General features: G+C 39.6%; 2 long non-coding RNA genes across 3 annotated transcripts; both read right to left on the bottom strand.

Annotated features, from left to right (window-relative positions):
- Positions 1-1,183: 1,183 nt before the first annotated feature.
- LOC100669043 (uncharacterized) lies at positions 1,184-4,074 on the bottom strand. The gene is made up of 3 exons (XR_010318619.1): positions 3,928-4,074; positions 3,307-3,422; positions 1,184-2,145 (listed from the first exon to the last, which is right to left on the bottom strand). It is a non-coding gene; the product is annotated as an uncharacterized LOC100669043 (long non-coding RNA).
- Positions 4,075-4,200: 126 nt separating this feature from the next.
- On the bottom strand, positions 4,201-20,681 carry LOC135227229 (uncharacterized). 2 transcript variants are annotated; one of them, XR_010318621.1, is made up of 4 exons: positions 20,016-20,681; positions 18,507-18,624; positions 16,055-16,225; positions 4,201-4,409 (listed from the first exon to the last, which is right to left on the bottom strand). It is a non-coding gene; the product is annotated as an uncharacterized LOC135227229 (long non-coding RNA). The 2 variants fall into 2 exon arrangements; XR_010318620.1 differs by lacking the exon at positions 4,201-4,409 and adding an exon at positions 11,878-13,895.
- Between the last annotated feature and the right edge of the window lie 1,986 nt (positions 20,682-22,667).

Below are 22,667 nucleotides of genomic sequence, written 5' to 3'. Positions count from 1 at the left end.
GATGTTTCAACAAACGGATGCAGCACTGGAGGTGCTCACTTGTCTATGCCAAGAAATTTGGAAGGCAGCTACCTGCCAACCAACTGGAAAAGATCCATATTTGTGCCCATTCCAAAGAAAGGAGATCCAACAGAATGTGTAAATTATTGAACAACATTACTAGTATCACAAGAAAGTAAAATTTTGAAGATTATTCAAAGCAGTTGTAGCAGAGCTGCCAGAGTTTCAAGCTGGTTTCAGAAGAGGACATGAAACTTCAGAAGAGGATGTCAGATGCATCTTGGCTGAAAGCAGAAAACACCAGAAAGATGTTTACCTGTGTTTTATTGACTATACACAAAGGCATTTGACTGTGTGGATCATAACAAATTATGGATAACATTACAGTGAACAGGAATTCCAGAACACTTAATTGTGCTCATGTGGAACCTATACATAGACCAAGGGCAGTCGTTCAAACAGAACAAGGAGATACTGCTTGGTTCAGAATCAGAAAAAGTATGCGTCAGGGTTGTATCCTTTCACCATACTTATTCAATCTGTACGCTGAGCAAATAATACAAGATGCTGGACTATATGATGAAGAATGTGGTATCAGGATTAGTGGAAGACTTATTAACAACCTGTGATATGCAGATGACACACTCTTGCTTGCTGAAAGTTAAGAGGACTTGAAGAACTTACTGATGAAATCAAAGGCTACAGCCTTCAGTATGGATTACACTTCAACATTAAGAAAACAAAAATCTTCACGACTGGACCAATATAAGCAACATCATGATAAATGGAGATCGTACTGAAGTTGTTTAAGGATTTCATTTACCTGGATCCACAATCAATGCCATGGAAGCGGCAGTAAAGAAATCAATGTACTGCATTGGGCCAACCTGCTGGAAAAGACCTCTTTAATGTGTTTTTTTTTTTTTTTTTTAATGTGTTGAAAAGCAAAGACGTCACTTTGAGGACTACGCCTGACCCAAGTTATGGTATTTTCAATTGCCTCATATGCATGGAAACGCTGGACAATGAGTAAGGAAGACCAAGGAAGACCAAAGAAGAACCGGCGCCTTTGAATTATGGCATTGGTGAAGAAGAATTAATATACCATAGATTGCCAGAAGAAGGAACAAGTCTGTCTGTGCTCTTGGAAAAAAAAAAAAAAAATTTTTTTTTTTTTTTCCAAGAGGACAGCCTAAATGCTCCTTGGAAGTGAGGATGGGGAGACTTGGTCTCACATAATTTGGACATGTTATCAGGAGAAACCAGTCCCTGGAGAAGAACATTATGCTTGGTAAGGTAGAGGGTCAACGAAAAAGAGGAAAACTCTAGACTTCTAGACTAGATGGATTGACACAGCAACTGTAACAATAGGCTCAAACACAGCAATGCTTATAAGGACGGCAAATGCTGCTAGGAGTCAGAAGCGACTCAACAGAGCCTAACAACAACAATAACCAACATCACTTTGAGCTCTCCCAACCCTCTGTATGACTACAAGTCAATTTGCAGGGTAGAAAGCACTCAATAAACTTATATTACTGATTTTTTCATTTGTATTCCCATGACTGGCATGACCTTAAATAGGTTTTGTATCAATGAATCAGCTGTTTTATAATTCCTTCCAGTATAGACCAACAGCCAGTTATTTAGTGGCTTGACACTATTTAGCAGAGCATCCATAAAAATGGCATGGGGGCAGTGTCTGACCTCTAACTTCATAAGGGGGAAAGAGAAACAAGATCAACAGCTCAAGGTTGACTCCTATGAGGTAGAGGTCAGACATGCCTCCTCTCTCCACCATCTTTACTAATTCTGACACCAACTATCCCTCCCATGGTACTCTCTACTTCTCTGCTGGGTTCAATAATTCATTGCAATGGCCACAAAGAGCTCAAAGACAATACTCACGATTATGGGGTTTATTAGAGAAGTAACAGGTTACAATTCCAGTTCAGGAACACTCAGGATACAGTTCTTTCTTCGGAACAGTCTCTTCCCAGCCATGCTTGTAGGCATGCCTCTCACTGGCCCTCAGCACTCAAGCCTTCTCTCTCTGTGGGCCAGGAAGCCCACCCCACCATCTCCTGCTTCCAGGTCTCTGCTGGTTTCTTTTGACCAGTCTGCAAATTGTGGATTGTAATTAAACTAGAAGAGAGATCAGACACGCTGTAAATTCCATTTTAAGTTCTCAGTGATAAAGCCAAATGTCTTCAATAATTCCACCATGGCATATTTTGAACCTTAGAATATGACTCTGACAGCTGAATTACAGTGAGGGGGGAAAAATACAAAAATTCGTCCACAGGATGATGCAATTTTACTCAAATATAGTCATGGTCACAGCTACCACTTGAATGTTCACGTGTCTGGTACTCTCCTACGTACTTAAGTTGCACTCTCCATAACTGTCTCTAGAATTTACAAAGATAGATTTTCTTTTCCTCATGATAAAGATAGAAAAAATAAGGCTTTGAAAATAAAGAACTTGACTGAGGTATCAGATACTGAAAGTGAGTGGCAAAGACATCTGATGGCAAAGCAGAAAACTAACACGAACTCAGGGCACAGCAACCTGGTGATATTTATCACAGAGGAAAGGGCCTAGTGATTTTCACACGTTCTACCCACCTCCCCAACCATGTTTATGTAGGGCCATATAGTTTTAGTATTTCTACAGGGATTAATAAAAACAATTACCATTAAAATACTAAGTTACGTGATTAGACTGTTAACTCCCTGAACATTTAAGAAAGCAGGAAGAGCAAGAGTTTCCTATAAAAATAATTTTTAGCACTTGAAGGCAGTTTCAGTTATACAAAAATTATTTTTAGCATACTTGCTTTTCCTTTTCTAAAGATAAAATATAAAAGGCAGCATAGTTTTTAATCCATATCCCTACAAAACAAATGGTCCAGACAAAAATGAAGCCAAATAAATTGAGAGTTTTTCATGTTAGCCGCAGGCAAACTGTCAACCCAATCAGGCAGTCAGAATTCTTCTATGCCTTAATTTAAATAACTCAGGTTATTACAAGATAACTAAGCCACCTTTTAGCTAAGTGTTACAGATTATTTTGAGGGCCAAGGCAAAGGTCTGTATTTCTCTAGTGCTTCCACATTATCTGTTCCTGGAACTGACCCATTTCTGAAATCCTGGGTTGCTCACATTCGCTGACAGAGAGCCGAGACAGTAGCAGAAAAGCGGAAGGTGGTAACAGGACTATGCTGGCATGAACTAGGTAATCCCTACTTGCTTTATTGCAAATCTAACCCAAATTTCACTTGCCAACTTCAAAAAGTGCCTTACTGTTTTTCCACCTTGGTGAAATCTTTTCTGCTTGCAAAATTCTTTCTCGGGAGGACAGGAAGTTGGAGTCAAAGCTCAAACCCCGGTCTTGAAGCTCCCACTGAACACTGTCATCCCTGTAAATTTAACATTTACACACTGCTCAACTCAAAGAAACAGCAAAAACCAAGGCGTATTTTAACAGAGATCTATTCCAGTGTACAAAATTTGTCCACGTTCCTCTTAGTGAGTGTGCTAGGAAATATGCAAGTACAATCCACTTTCCTCTCATCAAATCTGTTTGCTTTCCTTCGTGGTGTCTTTAAGTTAAAACGCTGATGCCCAAACAACTCGTCCCCTCAAAGTAAACCCCTTGATATAACAGAGGCAGAACAGGTTGGTGCAAGAGCATTTCTTTTCTGTTCCTTTTTTTTTTTTTCTAGCGGAAGAATTAGAAGGCCATGGACTACATGGTCTAACTTTGCTACTCCCTGACAAACGGTAGCCTCACTGAGAAACACAAACCACAAACCCGCCCAGACACTTTCCATCGCCCCCCCAGAAAAGAGTCACCTCCAAAACCCATAGAAAATGTTGAACAGAAAACAAAAACCATACCCCAGGGAAATGTACACGACTTACTTATGAATAGAATCAATGAGTCTTCCTACTTTGTGCTGCCTTTGTCCTGAAGTTAATCTTGTATGAAGAGCCAAGTCTTTCATTACATTAAAATCATTCCACATTTTATCAGTTAGACCTTTAAATAAAACATTGTGTGTGTTAAAAAAAAAAAAACAAGAATCAAATTTAGTAATATTTGGGGTGTACCTTTTTTTTATGGTGATGAGTGAAAAACAATTCCAAGGAGATGAAGCAGTTTTAAGTTTTTTGGGGGGGGGGGTTGGGGTGGAGAGCAGAAGTAGAGGGCTGTTTGAGGACTGCCAGGCAGAACGGGTTAACAGTCCAGTGGCATCACTCCCAGCATACACAGTCCCAGAGTACCTGTCAGGCAGCAGAGCTCAGGCATGAGCATGGCGGATCCCGGTAATGAGCCACCAGGGCCACTCTTCCTCTTTGACCAGCAGGGGTTGCTTCAAGTCGGTGATTTCTTGATTATATTGCTATTCAAGGCAGAAACGTGGCACCATTCAGAATAAACGTCTTTAGTAACAGGCCAGTGGGCTACTGTTTTGTTTTTAATTTAAGGATTGATGTTAACAGCTAGGCTGGTATCAGTTTCAGGTTAAAAACGCATTTTTAATCCCCCTAAAACAGCCTGTGATGCATAAGCGCTGAGTATCTCCCCTTTTTCCCTAAAAATCTTGACTTATTGTCACAGTTCTATTAGTTTCTTCTTTTCAAAAACAGTCCTTCTGCACAGCCTCATTCCTCTAAAACCACTTGTACTCTAGTGAAAGCTTACTTGTGAGAGGAGTCTCACTCTAAGAGTAACAGGGGGAGGCAAGAGGGTTCCATACTACCAAAACCAAACCAAACCCACTGCCATTGAGTTGATTCTGACTTATAGCGACCCTATAGAACACAGTAGAACTGCCCTATAGAGTTTCCAAGGAGTGCCTGGCAGATTCGGACTGCTGACCTCTTGGTTAGCAGCCGTCGCACTTGACCACTACGCCACCAGGGTTTCCTTCCATGCTACAAGATACTTTTAATTAGGAAAACTTTTTACAAAATCCTGACACTTCCAAGAAGCCCAATTTCAATTAAGTGATGTTATTAGGTGCCGTCGAGCTAGTTCCGACTCAGCGACCCTGTGTACAACAGAACAAAACAATGCCCGGTCCTGCGCCATCCTCACAATCATTGTTACGCTTGCACCCATTGTTGCAGCCACTGTGTCAATCCATCTCATTGAGGGTCTTCCTCTTTTTTTCTCTTGCCCTCTACTTTACCAAGCACGATGTCCTTGTCCAGGGACTGGTCCCTCTGGATAACATGTCCAAAGCATGTGGAAAAAAAAAGTGATACTAAGATAGCCTATCTTAAGATTCCTCACATTGCCGTTAAACCTTTTAAAACCGATTGACCATAAGTTTCCCTTCCGAAGACCCTTCTCCCTCCTAAGTCTTTTCTAGATGTTATCTTTAATCCTAAGCACTTGCTTAAAATAAGTTTTTAAGGCCAAGATTTAATGCATGTACAAAATGAAATCTCTGGCCTCCAGGACCACTCTGCCATTCTAGAACCATAGCAGATGTCTCTTGAATTATCTTCACTAGAGCTTCTGGCCCCGTATTTGAAAGACCCTCTTTAGTATCTCCTCCTGTATTATTTTAACAACATCCTAACTTCTTAATTCTGGTATAGCTTTTTATTATAGTAAAAAATGCGTATCTCCACTGAACATTCAAAAAAAAAAAATAGCGTCATGGCCATTTCTTTAGTCTCATTCTGTCATCAACAGATGAAAAGGTGCCTGCCTATTCCTTATTTCTGTCACATGGAAAGGTCCTGGCTACTTTGTCTCACGAATTATGATACCAAAAATCTTAAATTCTTGGTTTTGTCCTATACTGAGCTCTTTACCAATTATCAAAGAAGAAGGTTAGCTTTCTTATTTCAAACAAGAAAATTTCAAGGAAGACACTCTTATCTGACCATTCAAACCCAACCAGCAGCACCTCAGGAGGCAGGCCTGGCAACCTGCTTCTGAAAGGTCACAGCCTTGAAAGCACCATGGAGTTCTACTCTGACACACGTGGGGTTGCCATCGGTCAGAATCAACTCAATGGCAACGAACAACTACAATTACGTATTTTATAATGTTGTTCTCTTTATTAAGCATTTAATTGTCAACAGCCACCCTCCTTACACCACGTCAGTTACTTGGGCATACACGCATGGCAGAAGCATGGTATTAATTTCAGAAATGCCCCTACTCTCACCCTATCTTGCCAAAACACCTCAAATGCATAGTTCCCAAATGGACAACTCTGGGACCCTCCTTTCTATATTCTTAGGCCCTAAACAAAAAGGCTACCAATTCTTTAATATTTTCCCTACATCTAGAATACCTGCACTCACACTTCTGTTTAACATTACTGCTAAACCTTTTTAAAACTGATTAACCATAAGCTTCCCTTGCAAAGGCCCATCTCTCTTCTGCCGAGTCTTTTGTAGATATTATCTTTAATCTCAAGTCACTTATTACCAAAATTGCATTTGTACCAGGAAGTTCTAAGAATGCCTTGATTCCAATTATCTCAACCCCAAGCCCTTTCAGTTAATTATACCTACTAAAAACACCTGGCCACCCCTGTTGTCAAAGGGGCTTCCCTGCAGCAGGAATCCAGGTGAGACCTACAGCATAGAAGTGTGCAAAGTGTTTCAGAGAGAGGGAGCAGTGAGGGCAAAGCCCAACGGTTAGGAAAGAAGGCCAGTGCGGGGGACAAGCAAGACATGTGGATAGAGGAGCAGGCAGGGTCTCTCTGGGTAAAAACTGATACCCTTAACAAGATACAGGAGCAATGGGAAGCCACTTAACTGTTTTGGGTAACCTCAAGATTTATATGAGTTTGAAAATGGATCAGAAAACAGTAGAAATGAACACTAAGAGACTAGTCAGATGAGTCAGAAATGGAGCCCTGAAAGAAGATGACAGCCACTTAGAAAAGGAGAAAAATGAAAGAATTTCTGATAAGGTAGAGTGATGGCATTTGACAGGTGAGGAAGAGACAATGGCGCCTGAGGCTTGAGTTCTTCATTATTTGTTCATCCGTTTCACAAACATCTGAGTGTCTATGGAGTGCCAGGCACTGGTGACTTATGAACATCAACATTCCTGCTTCTGTGGAACTGACACACATGCACAGCAATGAAGAGCAGTAACTAGGGGGCTGGCCTGGGGGACATCACATGTTCAGAGCTGCGCACATGTGAGGTATCTTTGAGATAGCCAAACACTTAAAACAGGCAGGTGACCTTAGAGATGTCTGGGCTAGAGCTGGAAATTTGAGAATCACTAACACATTGTAAGGAAACCCTGGTAGCGTAGTAGAAAAGTGGTATGGCTGCTAACCAAAGGTCAGCAGTTCAAATCCACCAGGTGCTCTTTGGAAACGCCATGGGGCAGTTCTACTCTGTCCTATAGGGTCGCTATGAGTAGGAATCCACTTGATGGCTATGGGTTTTTTGGTTTTAACATACTGTAATCTGAAGCCTGAGTGTGCAGGAGACTGGAGATCTCCTAAGGAGCAAACAGAGCAACATGGGCCTGAGGCAGAAGCCATTTACAGGAGGCCATGCTGGGACGTGAGGTTTAACACCAGTCAGAAGGGAGAACTTCCCCAGACCTTGCTTCAGGTTTAAATCACACTTTCATCCAAGTCCCCTTTATGCTGACATACACCAGACAGTGGTTATTAAGATAAACCACAGAACGATGCTAGCACCCACTTCTCAGAGCCGTCTTGACATGCAGAAGAATCTAGATAGGCAGGGTAGGAGACCTTAAGGAGTTAAGAGGTAGAATGAGCAGCAGGGAAATGAAGCTGAAATGACATTGGCTTGCTTTCAGTTTGCCCAGAATAAGACTATCCCTAATGCAACCTCTCAGAGTCACCTCCCTCCGGAGTGGCATCTGATTTTTCACTCATAGCTGAGCATCCAGAGACCAGGATATACTAGACAACCAACAACAAGACATTCTAAAGGTCACTAGTCAGATGATACTTTTGACACCAGACACAAACATACGACAGCTCATTTATTGTTTTTTTGGAAATTGGAAATACTCTACTGAAAGTAGAAAAAGTGATATGTTAGCACTTCAAGGACAAGCTTTAAGATTTTGATCATTTTCTAGAAATAATTTTCCTGCACTTTTAACAGCGCATTATGAAGTGGAATACGGCCTTCTGAGGACTGACGGGCCAATCTGCTTCTCTCTGAATACTGAAACAATATATTTATTCTTGTATAGGCATTTCACCTTCTGGTTAGCAGTTGTTCTTACTGCTATTTGCCTTTGGTGGTCTTTTCAACTTGGTGATTACTGTGCCAAAAGCAAGAAATATCTTTGTAAAACTAAGGCTGGAAGATCATACGGTGAACTGATCTAGTCTACGTGAAATAAGTCTGTCTGAATTTCAGCAATGCGTAGTTCAAAAAAAAAAGAAAACCACTGCCATCAAGTGGATTCTGACTCATAGTGACCCTATAGGACAGAGTAGAACTGCCCCACAGGGTTTCCAAGGAGCACCTGGTAGACTGGAACTACCTACCACCTTCTGGTTAGCAGGCGTGCTGTTAACCACTATACCACCAGGGTTTCCATGTAGATCAAAAGTTATGAGTTAACCAGTATGCAGGAGATCTAGTTCTCAAGGTTCAAAGTTGTTTAACCCCCTTCTAAGAAAGTGTTGATTACAGGATGAGGGGCAGTATGCTGAGCTGATGACTCTTACTGTATACCCCATTATCCTATTTGTCCTTCACATGCTTACATTCAAATGCAACCTTTCATTCTACCGCAAAAAGGAGCCAGGGCAGGGCAAGTTTCATTATGGGAATCCTGTCAAATGAAAAGTGGCGTTTTAATAACCTCATAACAAGCTAAACTTAGTTATGCTGTGATTACCCTAATAAAGACAGCTTAATACAATTTTAAAAAGCATCTTGTTTCAAACGAATGCCCTGGTGGTGCAGTAGTTAAGAGCTCAGCTGCTAATAAAAAGGTTGGGAGTTTGAATCCACCAGCCGCTCCTTAGAAACCCTATGTTGTTAGGTGCCCTTGAGTCAGTTTCCACTCACAGTTGCCCTGTGCACAACAGAGCGAAACACTGCCAGGTCCTGGGCCATCCTCACAATTGTTGCTATGCTTGAGTCCACTGTTGCAGCCACTGTGTCAATCCATCTCATTGAGGGTCTTCCTCTTTTTTGCTAACCCTATACTTCACCAAGCATGACATCCTTCTCCAGGGACTGATCCCTCCTGATAACATGTCCAAGTGTGGGAGATGCAGTCTCACCATCCTTGCTTCTAAGGCTTTCTGGTTGTACTTCTTCAAAGACAGATATGTTCATTCTTTTGGCAGTCCATAGTATATTCAATATTCTTCACCAACGCCACAATTCAAAGGCGTCAATTCTTCAGTCTTCCTTATCCACTGCCCAGCTTTCACATGCATATGATGCAATTGAAAACACCATGGCTTGGGTCAGGCGCACCTTAGTCTTCAAGATGACATCTTTGCTTTTCAACACTTTGAGGCCTTTTGCAGATTTGTCCAATGCAATGAGTCTTTTGATTTTTTTTTTAATATTTGTTGGGCTTTAAGTGAAAGCTTACAAGTCAGTTGTTCATACAAAAAGTTATATACACCTTGCTATGTACTCCTAGCTGCTCTCTCCTTAATGAGACAGCACATTCCTCCTTTCCACCCTGTATTCCCTGTGTCCATTCAACCAGCTCCTGTCCCCTTTCGCCTTCTCATCTTGCCTCCAGACAGGAGTTGCCCATATAGTCTCAAGTGTCTACTTGAGCCAAAAAGCTCACTCCTCACCAGTATCATTTTCTATCTTATAGTCCAATCCAATCCCTGTCTGAAGGGTTGGCTTTGGGTACGGTGTCTTTTGATTTCTTGACTGCCGCTTCCACTGTTGTTGATTGTGGATCCAAGCAAAATAAAATCCTTGATAACCTGTTTTTTCTCCATTTATCATGATGTTGCTTATTGGTCCAATTGTGAGGATTTTTGTTTTATCTTGAGGTGTAATCCATACCGACAGTTGTGGTCTTTGATCTTCATCACTTAAGTGCTTCAAGTCCTCTTTACTTTCAGCAAGCAAGGTTGTGCCACCTGCATAATGCAGGTTGTCAATGAGTCTTCTTCCAATCCTGATGCCTGGTTCTTCCAGCTTCTCAAATTATTTGCTGAGCATACAGATTGAATATGTATGGTGAAATGATGCAACCCTGACGCACACCTTTCCTGACTTTAAACCATGCAATACCCCCTTGTTCTGTTCTAATGACTGCCTCTTGACCCATGTAGATTCATCATGAGCACAATTAAAATGTTGCAGAATTCTCATTCTCTGCAATGTTATCCACAATTTGTTATGACCCACACAGTCGAATACTTTGCACAGTCAATAAAACATAGGTAAACATCTTCCTGGTATTCTTTGCTTTCTGCCAGGACCCATATGACATCAGCAATGATATCCCTGGTTCCATGTCCTCTTCTAAATCCGGCTTGAATTTCTGGCAGTTCCCTGTCAATGTACTGCTGCAGGCGCTTTTGAATGATCTTCAGCAAAATTTTGCTTGCATATGATATTAATGATATTGCTCAATACTTTCTCATTCAGTTGGATCACCTTTCTTGGGAACAGGCATAAATATAGTTCTCTTCCAGTTGGTTGACCAGGTAGCTGTCTTCCAAATTTCTTGGCATAGACAAGTGATCACATCTGTTGCATCCCTTTGTTGAAACATTTCAACTGGTATTTCATCAATTCCTGGAGCCTTGTTTTTTGCCAGTGCCTTCATTGCAGCTTGGACTTCTTCCTTCAGTACCATCAGTTCCTGATCATATGCTACCTCCTGAAATGGTTGAACATTGACCAATTCTTTTTGGTATAATGACAGTGTATTCCTTCTATCTTCTTCTGAGGCTTCCTGTGTCATTTAGTATCTTCCCCATAGAATCCTTCAGTGTTACAACTTGAGGCTTGAATTTTTCTTCAGTTCTTTCAGCTTGAGAAATGTTGAGCGTGTTCTTCCCTTTTGGTTTTCTATCTCCAGATCTTTGCACATGTCATCATAATACTTTGTCTTCTCAAGCTGCCCTTTGAAATCTTCTGTTCAGCTTTTTTGCTTCATATTTTCTTTAACTTTAGCTACTTGATGTTCAAGAGCAAGTTTCAAAGTCTCTTGACATCATTTTGGTCTTTTCTTTGTCTTTTTAATGACTTTTTGGTTTCTTCATGCCCTTCATGTCCTTGATGTCATTTCAACAACTCATCTTGGAAACCCTGGTGGCACAGTGGTTAAGAGCTAGGGCTGCTAATCAAAAGGTCGGCAGCTCAAATCCAACAGGCATTCCCTGGAAACCCTATGGGGCAATTCTATTCTGTCCTATAGGGTAGCTATGAGTTGGAATCGGCTTGACTACACACATGGACCTCGCCAGGTGGAATACACAGGAATCAAATAGACTGTATCTGTGGAAAGAGACAATTGAAAAGCTCAATATTGTCAGTCAGAACAAGGCCAGGGGCTGACTGCAGATCAGACCATCAATTACTCATGTGCAAGTTAAAGTTGAAACTGAAGAAAATTAGAACAAGTCCACTGGAGCCAAAGTATGACCTTGAATATACCCCACCTGAATTGAGACCATCTCAAGAATAGATCTGACACACTGAACAGTAGTGGCTGGTGTGTAAATTTGAATAATAGTCCTATTAACTGGTCTTCCTCATAGGCATGTGGACATTATCCTATCACTCACAGTGTTGTACTTCAGGATAGATCTAGAAGCGTTCTTTTTTGATAATGAACGTAATGCCATTCCTCTTCAAGCTGTCATTCCTGGCAAAGCAGGCAATGTGATTGTCTGATTCAAAATGACCAATACCAGTCCAACTTTGAGCTAATGTTTAGGATATCGATCTTTATGTGTTCAATTTCATCTGTGACGATTTCCAATTTTCCTAGATTCATACTCTGTACATTCAAGGTTCCGATTACTATTGACGTTTGCAGCTATTTCTTATTTCTCAGTCATGCCACGACAGCAAATGAAGGTCCCAAAAGCTTGACTCCATCCATGCTACCTTGAGGAGGCAGCTCTTCCCCAGATGACCCTGAGAGGTTTATCTTCCAGCACTATATCCGACAATATTCCACTGCTAATCATAAGGTTTTCACTGGCTAATTCTTTTCAGAAGTAGACCAACGGGTCCTTCTTCCTAGTCTTAGTCTGTCAGTTTGTTGTACTGTGGGGGCTTGTGTGTTGCTGTGATGCTGTAAGCTATGCCACCTGTAATCAAATACCAGCAGGGTCACCCATGGCAGACAGGTTTCAGCTGAGCGTCCAGAGCTTAGAAACCCTATAGGCAGTTCTATTCTGTCCTATAGGATTGCTATGAGTTGGGCTCTGCAATAGGTTAGATTTTTGGTTTGTTTCAAATGTGCAACAAGTGTTAGTAAACAACTGAAAATACCTCAGAATTCTATTAAGAGCTTCATATTTCATATTAAAAAGATAAAAACAAGAGAACTTCAATACCTTTCCGTAGTGCTCTAAGAAGCTGACTTCAGAGCCATCTCCTTTTTTAAAGGTACCCTTTGGATTCTGGTCCCAGTCAATATCATCCACTCTATATGTCTTATTGTTATCCCTATGGAATATTTGATTTCTGATTAAAATGTACAGATATAATGTTGTTGTTAGGTGCCATCAAGTCAGTTCTGACTCACAGCAACTCTATGTACCACAGAACGAAACACTGCCCAGTCCTGCGCCATGCTCCTTGAGCCCATTGTTGCAGCTACTGTGTCAATTCATCTCATCGAGGGTCTTCTTTTCCACTGACCCTGTACTTTACCAGGCCATAACGTCCTTCTCCAGGGACTGATCCCTCCTGAGAACATGTCCAAAGTATGTAAGACGCAGTCTCGCCATCCTTACTACTAAAGAACATTCTGGCTGTACTTTTCCCAAGACCGATTATGTTCGTTTTGTTCGTTCTTTTGGCAGTCCATGGTATATTCAATATTCTTCACCAACACCACAATTCAAAGGCATCAATTCTTCTTTGGTCTTTGGTGTCCAGCTTTTGTATGCATATGACGTGACTGAAAATACCATAGCTTGGGTCAGGTACACCTCAGGCTTCAAGGTGACATCTTTGCTCTTCAACACTTTAAAGAGGTCCTTTGCAGCAGATCTGCCCAGTGCAATGCGTCTTTTTATTTCTTGACTGCTGTTTCCATGGGTGTTGATTGTGGATCCAAGTAAAATGAAATCCTTGACAACTTCCATCTTTTCTGTTTATCATATTGCTTATTGGTCCAGTTGTGAGGATTTTTATGTTGAGGTGTAATCCATACTGAAGGCTGTGGTCCTTGATCTTCATCAGTTAAGTGCTTTAAGTCCTCTTCACTTTCAGAAGCAAGGTTGTGTCATCTGCATAACACAGGTTGTTAATGAGTCTTTCTCCAATCCTGATGCACTGGTTCTTCATATAGCCCTGTTTCTCGGATTATTTGCTCAGCATACCGATTAAATAGGTCTGGTGAAAGGATACGACCGTGACTCACACCTTTCCTTACTTTAAACCATGCAGTGTCCCCTTGTGCTGTTTGGACAACTGCCTCTTGATCTCTGTACAGGTTCCCTCATGAACACAAGTAAGCGTTCTGTGATTCCCATTCTTTGCAATGCTATCAACAATTTGTTATGGTCCACAACAGTCAAATGCCTTTGCATGGTCAATAAAACACAGGTAAACATCTTTCTGGTATTCTCTGCTTTCAGTCAGGATCCATCTGACATCAGCAATGATATCCCTGGTGTTCCATGTCCTCTTCTGAATCTGGCAGTTTGAATTTCTGGCAGTTCCCTGTTCATATACTGTAATAATAAAGAGAAACTAGAATGTATGTAGTACCTAAAAATAAGGTTTCAAATCACCTAGCAATATACAATGTAATGGAAAGAGGAAGGTGAAAGAATTTCTTAAGACTACGTTAGATGGGTGGGGGAAGTGACTGAGCAAGTACTATTAGAAAATAAAAAATAAATGGAATAAAAATCATCAGATACTTGTCATTTCCAGATGACTATGTTCCCCAAAACACAGTTCTTGAGAAAGGTGGCAAGTATCCCTCCCCCATTTTCATGCTGTACTCGACATGCAACTTTAAAACCCACTTCCTATCTAATGTTATAGGGCTAGATTGCCATATTATCTTGAGACTTGCAAAACGACTACTTTTCATTTTAGAAAGCTGTCTTACTTTGTAAGAACGATTAAACCTAATAGATCTTTAGAAACTTATTCCTGAAATTTATGTTCCTCCATTTGATGATATAAGTTGAAGATGAAATCTAACAGTTTCACTTCGAAGGACTTTGTGGGTGACATCAATGGAGAGCACGTTGTCATTTTCATACTGAAGCATCAAAGTTATGAAGCCAGGCCAAATCACCAGCCTGTCAATTAAGACAGAAGTTATGACAAGACCTCTGAAAATATCCAGACATGTCTTACATGTACCAAGTTGAGTTTTTTACCTTTATTAACTGGGTAAAATTTAAAATATTTGTGATTGAGTCAATTATTTCCAGGTTTTATGTGGTTCCAGATAAAGATCTGTGTTGAAGACCCTCAACAAATGAATTCACCTGTTAATTTATAGCCTCTTTTTTATTTTAAATGAAGATACTCATTGGTTTTATTAACCTATTCTTTACACTAGCCTAAAACTTGAAATACTTGCCAATCTAATTGGAAGCACCTACAATCACTGTAATAAATTACTTGGGCTATAATCTGGACACAGCCCCGTAACTTTTGAAATAATCATTATGAGCTACTGATATATTTTATTACCTGAGAGTAAAACACAAGCTTAGTGTGGGCTGATACATGATTACCCAGTGACAGATAAATATCAAGTAATTTTATTTTTTTTAATCCGAATCTTCAGGAATGTATCCTTACTATTCAAGCTAAGTTAAATGTCTACTTAATGTGACAGGAACCATTCAGAAGCCATGTTGGCAAATTTGATCATTTCAAATTAAAGCATCACTTTCAAAGCGTGGATTAAGCCTAAGGACTATGAAATGTTCCACTTCCTATAAACCTATCATTTGGAATATCAATTGGTTATAATAATTCTAATTTGTTGCAAATTCATGATCTTCAAAAGCCTAGAAATTGAAAGGTCAGAATAGTTAAAGAGGAGTGAATATAAGTACCTCTAATACTACAATTAGAATGGAATGTTGTTTAGAGCAAGGGTCAGCAAACTAGAGCCCATGACATGCCAAATCTGGCCTGCTTGCTGTTTATGTATGGCCAATAAACCAAGATGGTTTTTACCACCTTAGCCGATTGAATAAAAATCAAAAGATTATTTCGTGACATGTGAATTATATAAAATTCAAATTTCAATGTCTATCAAAATTTTATTGAAACACACCATGATTCATCATTTATATACTGTTTGCGGCTATTTTCATGCCATACAGCAGAAGCATCAAGTACTTTCAACAGAAATGGTATTGTCTGCCAAGCCTAAAATGTATGCTACCTGGTCCTTCACCGGACAGTTTGCCGAGCACTTGTTCAGAGAAAAATCAATCTGTCAATTACATTAATTCAAACAAACCCACTGGTAAACATTTTTCTGGTATTCTGAGATGTCTTTAATTCTGAGATGTCTTTAGCTGCACTGAAATCTTATTTTATTAAGTATTACACAGATCATTGTTTCTTTAAAGCTTTTTGCCATAAGGAGATTTGTTTGGTTTTTGTTAAATTACTTCTTGTGAGGGGGATTAATACCTAAACGCATGTTGCTTTAGGCATTCACCTAAATAGATAGGACGGGATAGTGGTCCCAGAGTCAGGTGTCTAGAGCTCTTATATAGTCTGCTGTCCTGAGCCTTTTCTTTCCAGACTGTCTGCATTGTCATGGTAGGAATAAACGTGATATTTCATTAATGGATTCCAACTCACTTTTACAGTTTCTTCAGGCAGAATAGTAAGGTTAATCACTAACCATTCTCAATTGACATCCTGTCTCCAGTGATCTTCATATTAGTTTCACATTCACTATGATGCCCCACTGATGAAAGCCAGAGGACTCCAGTCAGCTCTTCTTTTTCAACATGAAGATTTAATCAGAAGGTGTCATGCTTTTGATGAAACAATATTGTTTTTACCTAAAAGGCTACCAAAACAAAACAAAACACATTGCTGTTGAGTTGATTCTGACTCATAGCGGCTCTACAGGACAGAGCACAACTGCCCTGTAGGGCTTCCATGGAAAGGCTGGTGCATTTGAACTGCTGACCTTTTGGTTAGCAGCAAGCTTTTTAACCACTGTGCCACCAGGGCTCCAAAAAACTACAGCACAAGGTTATTTCAAATATCTGCATGGGTACAGAGGGGAAGGATTCCCACTTCAAAACAAAACTGCTACAATACCATAGGGTAGTTATAATGGCTTTTAGAGAAACCCCAGGAGTCTCCTGTCTGATGTGACTTATACTAAACCCAGAGGGTACTTTTGGCATTATTGTTATCATTCTCAAATCCACCTGAGTTACTTAACAAAGCATAATGTAGTCAGGCATTTCTCAGGTTGAAAGAACTGAAGAAAAAATTCAAGCCTCGAGTTGCAATACTGAAAGAGCCTATGGGGAAAATATTAAATGACACAAGAAGCCAATCAAAAGAAGATAGAAGGAATACACAGAGTCACTATACCAAAAAGAACTGGTCGATGTTCAACCATTTCAGAAGGTAGCATATGATCAGGAGCCGATGGTACTGAAGGAAGAAGTCCAAGCTGCACTGAAAGCACTGGTGAAAAATAAGGCTCCAGGAATTGACAGAATACCAATTGAGATGTTTCAACAAACGGATGCAGCAATAGATGTGATCACTCATCCATGCCAAGAAATTTGGAAGACAGCTACCTGGCCAGCCAACTGGAAGAGATCCATATTTATGCCTATTCCCGAGAAAAATGATCCAACAGAATGCGGAAATTATCAAACAATATCATTGATATCACACGCAAATGAAATTTTGCTGAAGATTATTCAAAAACAGCAGCAGCAGTATATCAACAGGGAACTGCCAGAAATTGAAGCCGGATTCAGAAGAGGATGTGGAACCAGGGATATCATTGCTGATGTCAGATGGATCCTGGCTGAAAGCAGAGAATACCAGAAAGATGTTTGTGTTTTATGGACTATGCAAAGGCATTCGACTGTGTGTATCGTAACAAATTATGCGTAACATTGCCAAGTATGAGAATTCCAGAACACTTAATTATGCTAATGCAGAACCTGTACGTAAACCAAAAGGCAGTTAGTTGAACAGAATAAGGGGATGCTGCCTAGTTTAAAATCAGGAAACGTGTGTGTCAGGGTTGTATCCTTTACCATACTTAATCGGTATGCTAAGCAAGTAATCCAAGAAGCTGGACTATAAGAAGAACAGGACATCAGGATTGGAGGAAGACTCACTACCAACCTGCAATACACAGATGACACAACCTTGCTTGGTGAAAGTGAAGAGGACCCGAAGCACTTACCGATGCAAGACGAAAGATCACAGCCTTCAGTATGGGTTACACCTCAACATAAGAAAACAAAAATCCTCCCAACTAGACCAATAAGCAACACCTGTGATACGTGGAGAAAAGATTGAAATTGTTGAGGATTTCATTTTACTTGGATCCACAATCAATACCACGGGAAGCAGCAGTCAAGAAATTAAATGATGTATCGCATTAGGCAAATCTGCTGCAAAAGACCTCTTTAAAGTGTTAAAAAGCAAAGACATCACCATGAAGACTAAGATGAGCCTGAGGCAAGCCTTGGTGTTTTCAATCACTTCATATATAAGTGAAACCTGGACAATGAATAACAAGACCGAATAAGAATTGATGCCTTCGGATTATGGTGTTGGCAAAGAATACTGAATATACCATGGACTGCCAGAAGAACGAATAAACCTGTCTTGGAAGAAGTACAGCCAGAATGGTCCTTAGAAGCCTGGATGGCAAGACTACATCTCATGTACTTTCGATATGTTATCATGAGGTACCAGTCCCTGGAAAAGGACATCATACTTGGTGAAGTAGAAGGCCACCGAGAAAAAGGAAGATCCTCAACGAAATGGACTGACACAGTGGTTGCAACAATGGGTACACATAGCAACAACTGTGAGGATGGCACAGAACTGAGCAGTATTTTGTTCTGTTGTACATAGGGTCTCAATGAGTCATAAGTGTCTTGAGAGCACCTAACAACAACAAAGACATTTATAACCTGTTTCATCAAAGCCAGCAGGGAAAGAGGAAAATAGAGAAGACATCTAAGATTCTTGACCAAATATGCTTTTTCTACCTGATAATATATAAATAGGTAAAATACCTCAATTTAATGTCCTGTGTACTTGAGAAATAATCTCATAAAACTGCATTCTCAATAACCCACCTGTTTTTGACTCTTCAACATGACCGAGGTTCTTTCTGGTATTCATTCCAAGATTGGGAAAGCCTTGGCAATGACCTCCTCTCTTCGCTAACTTTAACTCCTGAAATCCAGCAGGCACCTGGAGTTATTAAAAAAAAAAAAATCACAAAAAGCATACACCTAAACGATAAAAGAAACACGAAATACAGGTCAACAATATTAGTTCCCACAGTGCTACTATATAAAGCCCAAAGGCTACCTAGGTACTAAAGATAATGCGTAACAATGTCATCAGAATGTTCCAGGTATTTGCTGACCAAAAAGGGAGAAGAGTTCCCTTTACTAAATACAATTTCCATAAAGTCTTTATTGTCACTGCCCTAAGCAAATTCAGTGCTACCTTACAAGACATGTACACCTTTACTGCAGCATTTACCACACTCCATCAGTTATTTGTTGACAACTCAGGAACTCTTTAGGAAATCAGAAACTGTCTCTTTGTCTGGCACCTAGCCCTAAATTCAGACCTTCTTTAAAAGATCAAGACAACAGAACCATGATTCAAGAACTCAGGAACATTAGGTCTGTTGACTGGGAAATTACTCTCTGTATTTTGAAACCTGATCAGGGTCGAGAGCAAGTCTAAACCTCAGCACTTTCCACAGTGTGCTAGGATGCGCTGACAGCCACAGAAATCAGCATTTTATGAAATTTAAATCTAAAACTGGGATTTAAAATGTAAAGTCCACACTATTTAAAGCTCTTAAGAGCCAGAAGAAGGGACATATGGGCCATGATTCTTTAATATGGGTGAGGTTCTGTCTCATATTCACTCCAAATCATGAAAGTCTCTATGACCTCCTCTGGTAATAATTCCTGAAATGCTAGGATAGGTAATAATGTAATTATTTTATTAATTAGTTCATGCTACAACCACCAAAATTAAGTCATTCGATTTGCATAAAGTATACAATAAGACTCTCAGAGCAATGGTATGATGCAAGACAAAGAATATGGGCTTTTAAAATATTAAAATTCTGTGTTGAAGAGACTGTTAGCTGCCTACCTAATGACCAATCTCATTTTTCTTTAAAAAAATTGAAAAATTTTTTTTTTTTTTATTTTGGGAGTAATGTACCTAACAGATCAGAATTTCTACTTTGCCTGTAGCTCGGGTGGCCCAAGAGGTTTAAGCAGTAATTACTGGGTGAAGCTTCTGGGAAAACTACTTAAGAGGAAGAGTCACTAGCTGGCTTGTGCCTTTTATGTCCTTTACGCGCCTTGCCCTGCCAATCTTGCCTGACCTCTGGTTAGGATGGTGGTAGCTCAATCAGCCAATCTGAACGAGAGGTAAATATGAATGATGAAAGCCGTGGCCTATTTCAAAGAATGGGTTCTCTTGTAACCACAAACAACAGAACCAGCCCAGAATGGCCTATGTCTGGACTTCATTAAAGGATAGTGGCTTAAACAAGATATTTCCTATTCCTGATATGCCTTGGAAATAAGGTAGGAACTTCAATTCCTCACCTGAAAAACTGAAGATAATTGTCACAGGCACGTAATAAGTTGTTATAGGCATGTAATGAGTCTTAAATGAGAATACAGCTTAAAAAGCACTTTGAAGGTGCTAAATCCATTGGCTCCTGCACCTCATGATTTGAAGACTCTCCATTTTTAAATCCTCTAATAAATAGGTGCTGTTCATATGTCCCCCTTAGTCAACTTTTTATTCCAGAGATTTCCATTTCTGTGGGTAACTATACTAGCACAAAGTATGAATAGTTTAATTTTTTTTTCCTGAAAAATGTGAATTTGCTTTGAAAAAAAAAATTCAATTCTGGATACAAAAATCTCCTAGTTTCTGAATATACACAATGATGAAGTTCATACTGCTATTATTATATTTAGCTGAAGCTTGAGTAACTGTCAATCCGCAAAGATGAGAGATTTCCGAATGGATAAGATCAGAAGCTTTGCTGGTTTCACCTTCCATGCAGCTGCAGAGTGATTCAAAATAAACAAATCAGACTTTGCCACTATTTTATTTTTAAAATTTCTTCAATGTACCTACTTCCCCGCTTTCACAGAATGAAAATCAAGGCCCTTAACAATAAATCTGTTAAACTTGTCATATTAATTTCTAAAACATAGTAGATACTTCATTGTGACAAGCACTTCTCAGATATAATCCTCACAAGAGCAGTGAAACATCATATAGGGCCTTCCATTTTGCTGCCCTTGACATTTAGTTGGAGCACTCAGCTGTTAACCACTAAGCACTCAGCTGCTAACCAAAAGGTGTGTAGTTCAAACACACCCGTGGCTCTGCAGGAGAAAGACCTGGTGATCTGCTCCTGTAAGGATTACAGCCTAGGAAACCCTATGGGGCATGTCTACTCTGTCACGTAGGGTTGCAATGAGTTGAAATTGACTTGACAGCACCTAACAACATATTATTTAACCCTTGTAATGGCCGTTACCTATAAAGGTAGATACTACCTTTTTTACAGGTGGGAAACTGAGTTTCATAGAATTAAATATAAACGCATGAATAACTGGTATTAAAAAAAAAAACACATTAGTGAAGACTGGTATATAGAATGTTTAAGAAATCAGTTTTTGGAATTTCCTACAATGTTATTTGCATTTTAAGGTGGCATTACAAGGAAATGTTTCTTAAACAGCTTCAGGATATCTTTTAGCATAAAGTTTATTTCAAAGAGATCTTGTTGTATATGCTGAATATAAATGATCAACAAATCAAATATTCTAAGTTTCCAGCGACTTGTGGTATCAAGCTTAGAGGGTAAAATAAAATCCTATGAAGAGAATAATGCCCATAAATATTCACAGGCACTTTGACTTAAAAAATAAAACATCTTGTAGCAGAAAATATATGTAACTGGGTACATAAATTACTTCTCCGACATATTTTTCTGCAAAATTTCTATGAGGATAGGCAATATATACACATTTATTAAAAACACAAGGATAATGCCGTTTTACAATTTTTTTTTTACATTTAATGTCACTCAGATGGGTTCTTACATTCTAGAAAATAGCTAAATGGTACTCTATTGTTTCAGTTCAGTAGTATTGCCTCTTATTGGTTAGGTGTTTCCAGTGTCTTGGTACTAAAAATGTAGTTAGCCTCCATATATAATCATGTTGTACTTACGCAGCATCTGTTAGACACTTTCCCATGAGTGGAATTTCTGATAAAAGGGTACCACTCCAGTTGCGATACACTATACCAAATCCCATCCAAATGTTAGTCCAATTATACAAGCCATAGGAAGGCAAGTGCCAATTTTAACACAAGTTACCAACACTAGCCAAAAAATAAAACTATAGAGAATAAGCAGGTAAAATATGTTCTTTTTAAATTTATATTTAATTATGAGGCATAAAAAAAGGTCATTAAAAAGATAGGAAAGAAAGACCAAAATGATGTCAGAAGAGATTCTGAAACTTGCTCTTGAATATCGAGTAACTAAAGCAAAAGGAAGAAATGATGCAGTAGAAGAACTGAACAGAAAATCTCAAAGGGTGGCTCAAGAAGACAAAGTAGAAGTATTATAATGACATGTGCAAAGAGCTGGAGATAGAAAACCAAAAGGGAAGAACACGCTCGGCATGTCTCAAGCTGAAAGAACTGAAGAAAAAATTCAAGCCTCAAGTTGCAATAGTGAAGGATTCTATGCGGAAAATATTAAGTGACACAGAAAGCACCAAAAGATGGAAGGACTACACCGTCATTATACCAAAAAGAACTGATCAATGTTCAGCCATTTCAAGAGGTGGCATATGATCAGGAACTGATGGTACTGAAGGAAGAAGTCCAAGCTGCAGTAAAAGCACTGGTCAAAAACAAGGCTCCAGGAATTGACAGAATATCAACTAAGATGTTTCGACGAAAGGATGCAGCACTGGAAGCGCTCACTCTCTGTCAAGAAATTTAGAAGACAGCTACCTGGCCAACCAACTGAAGAGACCCATATTTATGCCTATTCCCAAGAAAGGCAATCCAACTCAATGTGGAAATTATCGAACAATATCATTAATATCACAAGCAAGTAAAATTCTGTTGAAGATCATTCAAAAGCAGCTGCAGCACTTTATTGCCACAGAACTGCCAGAAATTCAGGCCGGATTCAGAAGAGGACGTGGAACCAGGAT

This window comes from Loxodonta africana, chromosome 19 (genome assembly GCF_030014295.1).
Source record: "Loxodonta africana isolate mLoxAfr1 chromosome 19, mLoxAfr1.hap2, whole genome shotgun sequence".
NCBI lineage: Eukaryota > Metazoa > Chordata > Mammalia > Proboscidea > Elephantidae > Loxodonta > Loxodonta africana.
The sequence above is the reverse complement of the archived record's forward strand: the minus strand, read 5'-3'. Positions and strand labels throughout refer to the sequence as shown.